The sequence below is a fragment of the Bos mutus genome, chromosome 29, assembly GCF_027580195.1.
Source record: "Bos mutus isolate GX-2022 chromosome 29, NWIPB_WYAK_1.1, whole genome shotgun sequence".
Lineage (NCBI taxonomy): Eukaryota > Metazoa > Chordata > Mammalia > Artiodactyla > Bovidae > Bos > Bos mutus.
This window is the reverse complement of record NC_091645.1, coordinates 15,485,959-15,500,061: the sequence shown is the minus strand read 5'-3', so window position 1 is coordinate 15,500,061 and position 14,103 is coordinate 15,485,959.

The window sequence follows — 14,103 nt, the reverse complement described above, 5'->3', positions numbered from 1 at the left end:
ATCACTGAGGAAGGCTTTTTTATCTCTCCTTGCTATTCTTTGGAACTCTGCATTCAGATGTTTATATCTTTCCTTTTCTCCTTTGCTTTTCACTTTTCTTCTTTTCACAGCTATTTGTAAGGCCTCCCCAGACCGCCGTTTTGCTTTTTTGCATTTCTTTTCCATGGGGATGGTCTTGATCCCTGTCTCCTGTACAATGTCATGAACCTCATTCCATAGTTCATCAGGCACTCTATCTATCAGATCTAGGCCCTTAAATCTATTTCTCACTTCCACTGTATAATCATAAGGGATTTGATTTAGGTCATACCTGAATGGTCTAGTGGTTTTCCCTACTTTCTTCAATTTAAGTCTGAATTTAGTAATAAGGAGTTCATGATCTGAGCCACAGTCAGCTCCTGGTCTTGTTTTTGTTGACTGTATAGAGCTTCTCCATCTTTGGCTGCAAAGAATGTAATCAATCTGATTTCGGTGTTGACCATCTGGTGATGTCCTTGTTTAGAGTGTTCTCTTGTGTTGTTGGAAGAGGGTGTTTGCTATGACCAGTGCATTTTCTTGGCAAAACTCTATTAGTCTTTGCCCTGCTTCATTCTATATTCTAAGGCCAAATTTGCCTGTTACTCCAGGTGTTTCTTGACTTCCTACTTTTGCATTTTAGCCCCCTATAATGAAAAGGACATCTTTTTTGGGTGTTAGTTCTAAAAGGTCTTGTAGGTCTTCATAGAACTGTTCAACTTCAGCTTCTTCAGCATTACTGGTTGGGGCATAGACTTGGATTACTGTGATATTGAATGGTTTGCCTTGGAAACGAACAGAGATCATTCTGTCGTTTTTGAGATTGAATCCAAGTACTGCATTTCAGACTCTTTTGTTGACCATGATGGCTACTCCATTTCTTCTGAGGGATTCCTGCCCGCAGTAGTAGATATAATGGTCATCTGAGTTAAATTCACACATTCCAGTCCATTTTAGTTCGCCGATTCCTAGAATGTCGACATTCACTCTTGCCATCTCTTGTTTGACCACTTCCAATTTGCCTTGATTCATGGACCTTACATTCCAGGTTCCTATGCAATATTGCTCTTAACAGCATCGGACCTTGCTTCTATCACCAGTCACATCCACAGCTAGGTATTATTTTTGCTTTGGATCCATCCCTTCATTCTTTCTGGAGTTATTTCTCCACTGATCTCCAGTAGCATATTGGGCACCTACTGACCTGGGGAGTTCCTCTTTCAGTATCCTATCATTTTGCCTTTTCATACTATTCATGGGGTTCTCAAGACAAGAATACTGAAATGGTTTGCCATTCCCTTCTCCAGTGGACCACATTCTGTCAGATCTCTCCACCATGACCCGCCCATCTTGGGTTGCCCCATGGGCATGGCTTAGTTTCATTGAGAAAGAAAATTAGAGATACCAAGAGAAAATTAGAGATATCAAGGGAACATTTCATGCAAAGATGAGCTCGATAAAGGACAGAAATGGTATGGACCTAACAGAAGCAGAAGATATCAAGAAGAGGTGGGAAGATTACACAGAAGAACAGTACAAAAAATATCTTCACGTCCCAGATAATCACAATGGTGTGATCACTGACCTAGAGCCAGACATCCTGGAATGTGAAGTCAAGTGGGCCCTAGAATGCATCACTACGAACAAAGCTAGTGGAGGTGATGGAATTCCAATTGAGCTCTTTCAAATCCTGAAAGATGATGCTGTGAAAGTGCTGCACTCAATATGCCAGCAAATTGGGAAAACTCAGCAGTGGCCACAGGACTAGAAAAGGTCAGTTTTCATTCTAATCCCAAAGAAAGGCAATGCCAAAGAATGCTCAAACTACTTCACAATTGCACTCATCTCACACACTAGTAAAGTAATGCTCCAAATTCTCTAAGCCAGGCTTCAGCAATATGTGAACTGTGAACTTCCTGATGTTCAAGCTGGTTTTAGAAAAGGCAGAGGAATCAGAGATCAAATTGCCAACATCTGCTGGATCATCAAAAAAGCAAGAGAGTTCCAGAAAATCATCTATTTCTGCTTATTGACTATGCCAAAGCCTTTGACTGTGTAGATCACAATCAACTGTGGAAAATTCTTCAAGAGATGGGAATACCAGACCGCCTGATCTGCCTCTTGAGAAATCTGTATGCAGGTCAGGAAGCAACAGTTAGAACTGGACATGGAACAACAGACTGGTTCCAAGTAGGAAAAGGAGTACGTCAAGGCTGTATATTGTCACCCTGCTTATTTAACTTATATGCAGAGTACATCATGAGAAACGCTGGGCTGGAAGAAACACAAGCTGGAATCAAGATTGCCGGGAGAAATATCAATAACCTCAGATATGCAGATGACACCACCCTTATGGCAGAAAGTGAGGAGGAACTCAAAAGCCTCTTGATGCAAGTGAAAGTGGAGAGTGAAAAAGTTGGCTTAAAGCTCAACATTCAGAAAACTAAAATCATGGCATCTGGTCCCATCACTTCATGGGAAATAGATGGGGAAACAGTGCAAAGAGTGTCAGACTTTATTTTTTGGGGCTCCAAAATCACTGTAGATGGTGACTGCAGCCATGAGATTAAAAGACACTTCCTCCTTGGAAGGAAAATTATGTCCAATCTAGATAGCATATTAAAAAGCAGAGACATTACTTTGCCAACAAAGGTCTGTCTAGTCAAGGCTATGGTTTTCCCTGTGGTCATGTATGGATGTGAGAGTTGGATTGTGAAGAAGGCTGAGCGCCGAAGAATTGATGCTTTTGAACTGTGGTATTGGAGAAGACTCTTAAGAGTCCCTTGGACTGCAAGCAGATCCAACCAGTCCATTCTGAAGGAGATCAGCCCTGGGATTTCTTTGGAAGGAATGATGCTAAAGCTGAAACTCCAGTACTTTGGCCACCTCATGCTAAGAGTTGACTCATTGGAAAAGACTCTGATGCTGGGAGGGATTGGGGGCAGGAGAGAAGGGGACGACAGAGGATGAGATGGCTGGATGGCATCACTGACTCAATAGACGTGAGTCTGAGTGAAATCCGGGAGTTGGTGATGGATAGGGAGGCCTCACGTGCTGCGATTCATGGGGTCCCAAAGAGTCGGACACGACTGAGCGACTGAACTGAACTGAACTGAACTGAGAACCAATGAGCTAAATAATTATGCTTTAAACATTTTCAATAATTTTTTTTTCTATATTTCTGCTACCAAAATAATACATTCCTACTGTAGAATTTGGAAAAGATAGAAAGCCTCAAAAGAATATCTAAACCACCATCAATCTACATTTAGCATTTTACATGCTTTCATGTATCTTTATACTTAGAAATTTTAAATTGCTTCATGTTATTCATATGTTTGATAACTTGCCTTCTCTTAAAAGCTTTTATTATAGAATATTAGACATGTGTGAAGAACTGTAAGTAAGTTACATTATAAAGCATGATAATAAAATGAATTATGTTTAGAGATTCAAATATCACCATTATCGTTTAACCTGTCTTTATGCTTCTCCTCACTTCTCCTGACATGGAATGAGGGTGTAAGGCTGGGAGCTAAAGCAGCCATGTGATGAGTATGAGGGAAAGGCTAAGAAAATTAATGAAAAATCTGACCTTGACCATCCTTGCACCCATCTATCTACAAGTTTATGCTCATGCCATTTTAAAATATGGTTATATGATTTGCTTAAATACTACATGGTTGATTTTCTGTGAATGAGACTGAATGTAGTACTGATTGGGATGGCATCTCTCATCCACTTATTCTCCAAACTAGACTCTTATATCCAGCAGTATCCAAAAAGTTAATGAAGAAGTTCCACAAATAATCTTTTAAGACATGTTACACTTTAAAAAAATGTATGTATTTATATATTTGGCCATGTCACTTTTGGGATCCTTGCTCCCTGACTAGGGATCAAACACGCGACCCCTGCATTGGAAGCATGAAGAGCCTTTAACCACTAGACCACCAGGAAGTCCCCTCTATAAGTAGGTTTTTTAAATCAGGGTTCACATTTCTTAGTGAAGCTCACGTGATCTGGCCACTCCCTGTTTTCTTATCCTCATGAGAATCACTCTGCCTCTCATGAATTTGGTCACCGACTTGACCCTTTATAATTTCCAAGAAAATACTAAATTCTTTCCAATTTCATAGCTTTCAAGCATTTGATTTCATTTGCCTGGATCCCTTCTCCCCTGAGTAACTGTCCCATTCTAAACGAGCCCCACCTCTTTTAAGCAAATCACCAGGCTTGGAGTTCCACTAGAGGAAACTCCTTATCAATTTTGTTGACTGTATACCAAGCAGAGCCTAGCACAGTGCATAACAGATTATAATTGCTCAAAAGTATTCTGTTAGATGAGCGGGTGAACACATTATGTGCTAAGCAAGTGTCAGACAAAGCCTATCCTCAGTTCCTCTTTAATTTTCCAAGCCAGGTTTCTTCATCTTTGAGATGGGTAGATGATCCTTGTGTTTCAGCATGGTTTGAGAAATAAATGTGATCATTGTGTTTAGGGGATAAATAGGTGCTTGAAATATGGCATATTTGACTCTGATAGGGGAGTCTTTATCCCCCAGTTAAAAAATTTTCCTTCCAACTTCACACTTCAAAACTAACACTTGGTAGAATTGTTATTAGTGATAATTATAATCCATTCCAATACATGCTGAGCACTTGTTCATATGCCAGTATGTTATATGTATGACCTTATTTTTATGTCATAGGCCTCTGTTATTATCCCTTTGTTGCAGATGAAGAAACTGAGGCTGAGACTAAGGACAAGCTTCTCGGGGTGCCCGGCTGCTGCCTACAGATGGAAACCTACAATCAGGCTTCATCAGAAACTAGCCAGCAGAGAGCCTGATATTTACAGGACGTGTTCCCTGCCCTTGCTTCATTTTGTTCTTTTCCTGAGAAAAAGGCAAAGCAGAATAAAATGAGGTGATACCATTTTTTTTTTTTTTAAAGAAAAGCAAGTTCCAAAGACTGCTCTGAGGTCAATACAGATTTTCATTCCAATCTTCTCTCCTCCTAGATCCACAGGCTCTGAAATGAAAATTGACACTCAAGCTGGTGACCCTAAGGCAGGATCCTCAACCAGAAAACAATGCCCAAGTCAGACCTGCGGCAGCGTACCTTCCAGGTCCAGAAAGCAGATTGATACGCATGACGGAGATTTACCTACAAGAATTGAAAGCAAAAGGCATTTGTTTTAACCTGAGCTCCTTATGTACTGGTTGGCCAAAAAGTCTGTTCAGGATTTTACAAAGCAACTTATGGCCAACCTGATCTTTCTGGCCACCTCAGTAGAAATGTACACATAGGAGGTGCTTAATAAACGTTGGCTGAAATGCATTTCATGGGTCTCATGATATAGTGAGATTTTATGATTTTAATATAATTTATTCTTTATGTCACACAATTTAATATAGTAACCCATACTCTTCAAAACTTGCCCTAACCTTGCCTTCCAGTTTCTTCTCTTAATAATCCAGCCCTGGCACATAGTTCTAACCACATCTGGGTATTGTTTCCTAGATACGCCCTAGTGTTTAGTTGCTGTGTTTAGCTGCTCTGTGCCTTTGGACCTGCTCTGTACCTGCTTCCAAGAATTCCTGCACCCCAGTCTCACCTCTTTGCATAGATTTGGCCAACTCATCCAGTAGGTCTCTGTTACACAGGCTTTTCCCCCCTGAAGCCCATCTCAGGTAAGACAGATCCACACCAGTGAGCTTTCAAATCTTCCAGACATAATTATAGTAACATTTTCCATTTTGTGGCACAGTGTGGCCAGCAGATATTTAATAAAACATGGACTTTAGAGTTGGAAAGATGGGGCCACAAATTCCAACTCTACCACATTAAAGTCATGCATCCTGGTGATCTACCTAAATGTGAGCTTCCATTTCCTCTTTGGAAATGAGGGTGCTCTGAGCCGCCTGTTAGGGCTGTTGTGGGAATGGGAGGGGAGGACATTTATGATTCCCACCACAGATCTGGTTCATGGTCAGCAGTGCCTCATTCTGGTTACTCAGGCTCTCAGCTCAAAGTTCTCTCCTGAGAATGGCCCCATCTAATATCCCACTCCTCCATCCTACCCTCTTCTTTAAAGCTTTGGGCCCAGGTTGTCCAATTTCAAATTCCAGCTCTACTTCTGAGTGTGGGTAAAGTAACTTAATTCTGTTCTCTCATTTTCCTCACATGTAAACTGGGGCCAATAATAATAATGATGGACTCATAAGCATGTCACAGGGACTGAAAGCTCAGATGAGTACCCGATGATGAATACTCTGGTCGTTACTGTACTGTACACTCCTGTGTCTCTGGGGTACACATTAGTGCCTGGCCCAGAGAGGAACTCATCTTGTATTTGTTGAATGAATGAATGCACATGCTCTGGTTCTTTTCTCCTTCCCTTGCCTCCTATCCCTGGTTCTTGGAATAGAATGTGGGCTCCCCTGGGGCAGGAAGAAGGTGCCATTGCTATTAGGTGGTCAACCGCCAGCTTAGGGTCTGGCACCAGCGGTTAGTCAGTTTCATGGAATAGAAGGGGCATTGTCCACAACGTATTCCTGCTGCATTCCCCTGGAAGTGAGTTCAATAGCATCAGCTGGCAGAAGAGTCAGCACTCCGCCCACCACTCAGCAACCTCTTGTCACCACTTACTCAAGCTCACTTAACAGAGGGTGACCCAGGGATGCTAAGCTGCTTCCTCTCTGGCATGACAAGGACCTGGGCCATTGTCTCTCTTGACTGAGTACAAGACTTACTTATTCTGCTGGCAGATGCGTTTAGAGGATGCCCTGTTTGGCTGGCAGCAAGAGGACTCTTTTCTTTCTTTGTGGGTCTAATCCCTTGAATCAATATTTGTTCCCACCTCCCTCTGTTTACAGATGGAGACGGCTGGGCTGAAACGACATCTCCAAAGTAAGAGGACCAAAGTGGGCCACGAGGAGGGAGTGTGGGAAAGAGAAGGAAGGGCCCAGCCTGAGGGCCCTTCAACAGGTCAGGGGCTCTGCTTTCCAGTAAAACCAGTCACTTCCTTGGCGACTTCCCTTAAGCTCTTTGCAAGCTTCCCAAAAGAGGTGGTGCAGGAGGCGTGGAGGGGCGGCCAACTGCAGTTCAGTCTGACCAACAAAGAGAAGTAGGCCATGGCTGACTAACAGAGAGGCATTGACAGAGACCGGCCCTGGCACCAGGAGGCCACCCGGCTTGAATATTCTTTTCTTCCAAAACAAGAGGGCCTCCCAAAGCTTGGAGTCACACTGTCCATGTCTGGGTTTGTAAAGCACGTGTTTCTCTCGCACAGAGCCCGCAGCACCGTCTCTTTGGCCCCCTCTCCCATCCCCTCCCTTCCTCACGACGGGACACAGATTATTTTTGTCGATTCGTCAACACCGTCATCCCTGAGTTTGCCTCCTACTGCCAGATCTAGTATCTCCGCACAGCTGCCGGCAGAGTCTGACTCTGCTACCAGACAGATGCTGTTCCATCACACAAGTACTCTGGATGCCAACACGAGAGCTTCCCCCTAGTCCTCTGCTGGCTGATCACTTTTCAGGTCAGATGGGAGGGGAGAGACAGAGGGTGGGGAGAGGGGTGAAGAGAGAGGGGCAGACTCACCGATGGAGGAAGCCAAGGCAATATGAGACTGGAGAGCTCTGATTTTTAAGATTTTTTTTTTGATGTGGACCATTTTAATAATCTTTATTGACTTTGTTACAACATTGCTTCTTTTTTTATGTTTTTTTTTTTTTTTGCCAAGAGGAATGTGGAATCTTAGCTTCCTGACAAGGGATCAAACCCCATCTCCCTCATCGGAAGGTGAAGTCTTAACCGCTGGACCACTGGAGAAGGCCCCTGAATCTCCGACTTATGAACCAGATGTGATGGAAGGGTGCTTAAGAGACGACATACTCTACTTTCACTTGTGTGTCCTTGAAAATTGGTATGAAACCTGAGGCAGGAGAATGTCGATCAAAAAACCTCGCAGAGTAAAGGACATTCTCCTAAAAGCTAAAAGTCATTAAACATTCACTAACGTATATTAGTTTTCAGACATAACGGTTGAGATATGTGTGCTGTGCTCAGTCGTGCCTGACTCTTGGTGACCCCATGGGCTGTAGCCCTCCAGGCTCCTTTGTCCATGGGATTTCCCAGGTAAGAATACTTTAGTGAGTTGCCATTTCCTTCTCCAGGGGATCTTCCCAACCCAGGGATGGAAACCTTGTCTCCTGTGCCTCCCGTGTTGGCAGGAGGCAGCTTTACCACTGTGCCACCTGGGAAGCCCAACTTATTTTACTTTTTAAATGCAATAGTTCAGATATTGGCTGTCTATTTCATATGTAATCATTTAGTTGGCTTTTTTCTTGCACAACTGAACAGAAGTTGGTGTGCTTCAGCCTAAAATGGGTCCAGCTGAGACCACAGTTTACTTTTGGGACAGACCTGATGTCCCCAACTCAGCTGTATTAAGGTAACAAGGCCAGTGGTACTTCCTGTAGCTGTGACTTAGCTATCGTAACTGGCTTCACTGTTATTCTTGTCATAGATGAGGGAGGGGGCGTTGCTGTAGTCTGGGGGTCAGCATCGCCATGTCCACAGTGTCTATTTCATCAAGTGAATGCCCACAGCACATGAAGCAGAAATGTCCTGCTTGCTAAAAAGTCAAAAGTCAAACAGTCCAGGGCCATCGGTGGTGGCTCAAAAATTGGGCTTTGTCAACAAAGGAGGGCTTGAATCCCATTTGCTGGTTCTGAAGCTCTTTCTATAGTGTCTGGGGTCCAGAAGACCAGGATACGCTTAAAGGTCAATGCCATAAATAGCACCATCATCAAGAGCTAAAGCCTGATCATGGGAGGAATAAGGAATCAGAATAAGAATGAGCCCTATTGTCAACTAGCACTGAAATTTATTGGCCCTGCAGGGGCCTGGCCAGTTTTAACACTTGGCAACTCTCTTGTCTGCCAGCTCACCAAAGCCACCCAGGCTGGGCTTCCGTCCTTTTGAGTACAGCACAGTGCAGGTCACAGATTTCAGAGTCCCAGAGCCCTGGCCCAGGAATGGGCTTCCCGTCTTGCGCATGAACTTGGGTACATTCATTACAACCTCTGAAATTTGATTTCACTTATCAAATGAGAATAGTACTGTTTACTTTATACTAACTCTTAGGAGGGTCACAGGGTTCAGATGGATACACATATAAAATTATTAGCACAATCTGACACATGATGAATCCTTTGACTGGTAGTTCTCAATGGAGGATGGCTTTGCTGCCCAGCGGACATCTGGCGACATCTGAGGAGTTTTCCCAATTATAGGATTGGGGGGAGTACATGCTACAGGCATCTAGTGGGTAAGTCAGGAATGTTGCTAAGTATCCTACAATCCATAGCCCCATAGAGTAAGGAACCATCTGTCTCAGGTGTCAACAGTGCCAAGGCTGAGAAACTCTGGTGCGATAGATAACAACCATTATGCACCAGGCATGTTCCTGTATGAATGGAATCTCTTTAAACTGTACAGGTTCCAAAATGCGGATGCTGACTTAAAAGGCTGATCACAATGACAACACCCACTCATTTACAAAGAGCTTTCACATACACACTACACTATTTCATTCGATCTTCAAAAGGACCTGTTTCTAAGTATTATTAATGTCAACTTATCCTCCAGGGGATCTTCCCGACCCAGGGACAGAACCCACATCTCTTGCATTGGCAGGCAGGTTCTTTACCACTAGCGCCACCTGGGAAGCCCTATTTTATAGGCTGTCACACTTAGGCTGAGACCTTGGATCACTCAGCTGGTAAACAACATCCCAAGTTTAGGATACAGTTCTCCTGTTCACTCGTGTACTATCACAGGCATCTGGCATATTTAGATAACATGGCTGCTCAGCTTTGAAGAGTTTGGGTAACGCATTCAGCTGTGAAAGGGGACATATCATACTGATCATTGGGGAGCAATCTTTGCAAGGAGCACACGAAATGATGTGCACAGCAGGCACTCAAAAATCAGAGCTTCATCAGCGTCCCTGAGTCCTCTGGATGACTGGGCAGCATATAGTCCTCAGCCCCCATTTGTAAGCCAAGAGACCCCCAAGGCCAAGTCAGGCCTCATGTGCTGTGTCAGGTCCCCCAGCAAAAGCCTGTGCAGGAGCGTCAGGCTCAGACAGTGGCCCAGGACCTGCTGTCCACAGTCACTTGGTTCAGCGAGTGATGCTGCCTGTTAGGTTCCGCCCTGTGCTGGTTAGCGAGTCCTTCTAGCGCCTGGTACCCCAGGGCTGATGCCTTGACAACCACACTACCACATTCTTATTACCTATCGGGCAGGTCACCTTTCTGATAGACAGCTTTGAAAATTATTCCCTAAATTTATTTTTAGTAGCAAAGACAGATCATAGTTCTGACATGCTCTGCTTGTTCTGACATGAAACAGCGTTCTTGTTTCTTTTTCTTGGAGACGCATAACTGCTGACTTTGGTTCACGTGGCATGTCACTATGGCATAGTGCTTATTTGCTCAGATCTTCCATAACATTTACATATGCCTTCATTCATTCATTCATTCACTCACCCTGCATGTGAATATCTACAGTGAACTTAGCACTCTGCTGTGCATTTACTGGATTGAAACAACACGCTTCTATTCAGTCCTTGGCCTTGAGGACTTCTCAGTCTAGTGGGTAAGGCAAGGGTGTAACGAGGATGCATTTTTAAAGTGGTCAGTGAAACAAAAGAGGTATGTATCGTACCTTGCAGGATGGAATTCAGAATTATTTGTGGATCTGTAGAGCAGGTTGCCTGGTTCACTCTGGACGGTGAAAGATGGGGTAACAGCAGAGTCTGAAGACTGGATTTTGTTGGAATATGCCATAATCTGTGTGCAGGGGATGGAAGAGAACAGTGTATCTACAACTGACAAAAGCTGATGAGACTCTGATCTGGAAGAAGGCCTGGATGCCCGTGTTTTGGCCCTGAGTGACTCTTAATGACCTTGATGTGCCCTTGGTGAATGACATTTCAAAGGCACCACTGAGTATCCGAATGTATTAGCAAAAAGCTGTAGAAAAGGAATTGCTAACACTGCGTGGGGTAGGGGTGGAAGCAGTTCCCCAGAAGATGTGTTATTTCAACAGGGCAGAAAGTGTTTAGAAAGGCTCCCTGGTGGGGAACGGAAGCGGGAGATTTCTGGACAGAGCAAGAGTGAAGCCAACACTACTGAAAGATGACAGTGTTGTTGGATCAAAGCATGGGGGGGGCGGAGGGCGGAGGGATGAAGCTGGAGGGCCCTTTGGGGTCGTTCGCATGCTAGGCTAGCGGGGAGAGGTCCTACCTCTGCAGGGGGACCTGCTGGGTTGTGGCTGATTTATGCGGAGGCGTGATCTGGAAAGATCTACACTGTGCACGCATCTCCCTGGGAGCGGTACGGGGCTGTGGGAGGCTGGACTGTGAGCTCAGACCAGGGGGCAAAGGGACAAGTCAGGCAGCTGCTGCACCCACCCGAAAGAGACTGTGAGCCCTCCTCAGGCTTCACCCAACAGAACAGTCTGTACCTTTGCCCAAGCTGGTTACCTATGCTTCCCACCAGATGCCCCAGCACATATTCAGAGGAGGGGGAAAAAAAAAAAAAAAACAGGGAAAAGGCCAAGGATAAATGAAACAAAACTTAAGATGTGTTTCAATCCCAGAGGAAATCAACCCTGAATATTCACTGGAAGGGTTGATGCTGAAGCTGAAGCTCCAATACTTTAGCCACCTGATGCGAAGAGCTGACTCATTGGAAAAGACCCTGATGCTCAGAAAGATTGAAGGCTAATGGAGAAGTGGACAGCAGAGGATGAGATGGTTATGTAGCACCACCAACTCAATAGACATGAATCTGAGAAAACTCCAGAAAATAGTGAAGGACAGGAGAGCCTGGTGTGCTGCAGTCTGTGGGGTTACAAAGAGTCAGACATAACTTAGTGACTGAACAACAACAAAGATGTTTAAATACTCAAGTACCTAGTAGAATTTGTAGTCCCTATACTTCATGGTATACCTGCTTATTTAATTATACCTGCTTATTTATATGGTATACCTGCTTATTTATACCATACACCTGTTTATTTAACTTATAGGCAAGGTACATCATGTGAAATGCTGGGCTGGATGAAGCACAAGCTGAAATCAAGATTGCCGGAAGAACATCAATAATCTCAGATATGCAGACGACACCACCCTTATGATAGAAAGTGAAGAACTAAAAAGACTCTTGATGAAAGTGAAAGAGGAGAGTGAAAAAGCTGGTTTAAAACTCAGTATTCAAAAAACTAAAATCATAGGATCCGTCCCATGGTAAATAGATGGGGAAACAATGGAAAGAGTGAGAGACTTTATTTTCTTGGGCTCCAAAATCACTGTAGATGGTGACTGTAGCCATGACCAACATAGACAGCATATTAAAAAGCAGAGACATTACTTTGCCAACAAAGGTCCATCTAGGCAAAGCTATGGTTTTTCCAGTGGTCATGTATGGATGTGAGAGTTGGACTATAAAGAAAGATGAGCACCGAAGAATTGATGCTTTTGAACTGTGGTGTTGGAGAAGACTCTTGAGAGTCCCTTGGATTGCAAGGAGATCAAACCAGTCCATCCTAAAGGAAATCAGTCCTAAATATTCATTGGAAGGACTGATGCTGAAGCCGAAGCTCCAATACTTTGGCCACCTAATGTGAAGAACTGACTCACTGGAATAAGACCCTGACGCTGGGAAAGATTGAAGGCAGGAGTAGAAGCGGACGACAGAGGATGAGATGGCTGGATGACATCACTGACTCAATGGACATAAGTTTGAGTAAACTCTCACAAAGAGTCGGACATGACTGAACTGAACTGATACTTGATGGAATAAATGCACAAAGACATGAGAAACAAGAAAGTGGAGAGTGAGGGTGAGTGTCTCCTCAAAGGGGCCCTGAAAATATTTTTATCTTTCTGTGGTTCTAATATCACCCTCAGTCCCTGATGGATGTGAAGCTGGGGTTAGTGATTGGACTTATCCTGTGGGTAAGAACCACCGCTCTCATGTGTGGAGTGGCTGTTATGGTTCATCATGCATGATGCTCAGGGTACCACATACACCATCTTAGTTCTTCCTTGTAACAACTACAAAGCAGACTTTATTGGTGAGGTTCAGACAGTTTAGGGATGTGCCCAAGGTCGCAGTCTAGCAAGTGTGAAATTGGGATTTGAACTCTAGACCATGTGGGTCTAAAGCCTTCTGCATTAGTAAGTACACTACTGAAGACACCAGCTTCACCATTGTAGGATGAGAAATACATGCAAGTTGTGAATATTACCTCTCTTTGTGTATCATGAAGACCTAATTCAGAGTCTTTAAATATGGACATGGACAGAAAAATCTGATTTTGGGTAAGGAAGAAAATGGTAGGAAAGAGAAAAAGGACTATAAAACATCTACCTCCAATTTTTGTTGTGGGGTTGTGTAAGCTCATTACCCACTTTGGGTCTGGGATTTTTCTTCAATAAAATGAAATAAATCAATTAAATCACATGAAAGCTATATTCTGTCTCAGTAGTCCTGGGATTCTATGCCCCAAGCTGAACTCCTTATCGTGCAGTAGAAAGTAGCATCATGAAGTGTGATGGTGCTGAGTGTTTTAAACTCATGTGAAGATAAAATAGGAAACACTGTGTTCAGTTTCAGAAGAGAATGGAAATGTAGTTTCCAGATTTAGCAAATAAACACTGAGGGTGTTCATTTAAATTAGAATTTCAGACAGGCAACACATATTTTCTTAGTATGACTATGTCCCGTGCAATATTTGGGATGTAATTATACTAAAAGTTTTTCATTATGTACCCAAACTTAAAACTTAACTGGGTGTCCTAAATTTTACCTGGCAAGTCTAAAATCTTGACAAAATAAAAGTAGGGGCATAGTTGATTAAAGTCAGAAGGAAAGGTTGAGAAAAGTATGGAGGAGCAGGCTTTCTCATCTCACAAAGCAGCAAATACCTCTCAGTGCAGTTCAGTTCAGTCACTCATGTTCATCGAGTCGGTGATGCCATCCAGCCATCTGATCCTGTGTCATC